The sequence below is a fragment of the Mus caroli genome, unplaced genomic scaffold (assembly GCF_978045245.1).
Source record: "Mus caroli unplaced genomic scaffold, Mus_caroli_1 scaffold_3, whole genome shotgun sequence".
Taxonomy (NCBI): Eukaryota; Metazoa; Chordata; class Mammalia; order Rodentia; family Muridae; genus Mus; species Mus caroli.
Genome location: NW_028227258.1, coordinates 3,803,244 through 3,805,742, shown reverse-complemented (window position 1 = coordinate 3,805,742; position 2,499 = coordinate 3,803,244).

Here is a 2,499-nt window from a genome sequence, read left to right as displayed (position 1 = left end):
CATCCCTCCTCCCTCTTGCCTGCTAGAGGATGCTAACCCAGCACCAGGCCATCCCACTCCCTGGGGCCTCAAGTTTCTCAAGGATTAAGTGCATCTTCTCCCACTGACCAGGCATACCTGTGATATATTTGTGCCAGGGATCTCAGACCAGTCTGTGTATGCTCCTGGTTGGTGACTCAGTCTCTTGCAGCTCCCTGGGGCCTGTGTTAGTTGAGATTGCTGGTCTTCTTATGGAGTCACTCTCCCTTTCAGCTTCTTCAGTCCTTCCCCTAATTCAAGCAGAGTCCAACTTCAGTCCAACAGTTGTGTGTATCTGCTTCTATCTCAGTCAGCTGCTGATAGGGTCTCTCAGAGGACAGTCATGCCTCAGTAATAGTGCTAGGCCTTGGTGCCCTCCCCAACCCCCTTGAGATGAATCCCAATTTGGACCAGTCATTGAACCGATCTTTTAGTCTCTTCTCCATTTTTGTCTCTGTAGTTGTTTGAGACAGGAACGATTCTAGGTCAGAAGTTTTAACCCTGAGTGAGCCCTGTCTCTCTGCCTGAGGCCCTGTCTGTCTACTGGAGGGTATTTTTTCCCAATGTTGGGATTTTTGGCTAAGATCGACCCCACTGAGTCCTTAGAGTGTCTGACCTCCTGCATCTGTGGCACTTTCTAGAGGATTGCCTCACTTCCTGCCCCAGATGCTGCTTATTTCAATTCATTCTCTTGGCCCTCTGGGCTTCTCTCCTGTCTCCCATACTGATCCTTTTCCAGTTTTTCACATGTCCTCACTTTACCACCCATATTTCTCCCTCCCTCTGCCTCCTGTGATAATTTCCTTGCCCATTCTGAGTGGGATTGAAGCCTCCTCACTTGGGCCTTTCTGCTTGTTACACTTCTTAGGTCTATGGGTTGTATCCTAATTTTTCTATACTTTAAGTGGCTATTATTCACTTATCAGTGAGTACATACCATGCATGTCCTTTTGGGTCTGAGTTACCTCATTCAGGATGGTATTTTCTAGTTCTATCCATTTTTGCCTGTAAAATTCATGATGTCTTCATTTTTTCATAGCAGAATAGTACTCCATTGTGTAAATGAACTACATTTTCTGTATTCATTCTTCAGTTGAGGGACATCGGGGTTGTTTCAAGCTTCTGGATATTAAAAATATGGCTGTTATGAGCATTGCAGAGCATGTGTCCCTTTAGCATGGTGGGGTATCTTTTGGGTATATGCCCAGGACTAGTACAGCTAGGTCTTCAGGTAGAACTACTTCCAATTTTCTGAGGAGCTGCCAGACTGATTTCCACCAACGTGAATTCCCACTAATAATGGAGAAGGCTATTTTCTTTTAAGACTATTTTCTGTTTTGACCCAAGGTAAGACTTACCTTAGTTGATATTTTCTTTTTGTTTAAGATTTGATTTTGTTATAATTATGTGTATGGGTTAGTGCATTTGTGTGTTAGGAGTTTGTTCATGCTAATGCTCCTGGAGGCCAGAAGAGGAAACTTATTTCCATGGAACTACAACTGCACATATTTCCAGTCTCTGCCTAACTAACAAATGCTGTTACCAGCTGAGCTAACTATCTAGGTCCTAGGTTCTTATTTTCTATACACACACACACACACACACACACACACACACACACACACACACACACACACATACACAAGCATGCATTCCCCCCATACACTCACACAATGCTTCAGGTTAAGTTTGAATGTTAACAACTAAAACTAGCATTTTCATTTCTAGGCTTTCTGTGCCCTATTGAGTTGCATGCCATCTACTCTGTTATTTCTCCTTCTAAAATATTCATTATTTAAATAAGATTTTATGCCAAGATAAAGAATAAAAATACCTTATTACTAAAAAAGGACAATTTGTGCTTTTATATAATAAGATGCATTTATCCCAAGTTACTTGATGTTCTTAGATTGAAATGCAACTAATTTTAACTAAATGGAGAACTCCTGACAAGCTGGATCATCACAGAACTAAATAGTGTGAAGATAACCATGGTAATTTTCAATAATGACAGCTTTAGAGTCATTCACACTTTACTAAAAATCACCCTGATTTAGATACTTTGCCCAGAATTATAAAAAACAAAATGTCCTTGGTTCATTGTATTTTTACTGGAAAATATTTCTGTACCACCCCTAAAAGATTTAATTTCAAGAAATGGGCTAATAAATTATATCTGCTTGAAAAAATCTGTTCCACATTTATGAGGAAACATTATTGATAACAACTGTGGTGGTTTGAGAGAATGGCCCTGATAGGCTCATGTGTTGGTTCTCATTCAATGGGACTGTTTTAGAAGGACTGAGAGGTATGTCCTTGTGGATTTAAGTGTTTCACTGGGGGTGACCTCAGTGTTTTCAAAAGACTGTTGTTATCTTCAGTGTTCTACCTCTGCCTTACAGTTGAGGATCAAGATGTATTGTCTCACTTTCCTGTGCTTATGGCTTCAGTCTCCTTCATGTACTCTAAAAGAATAAGTTA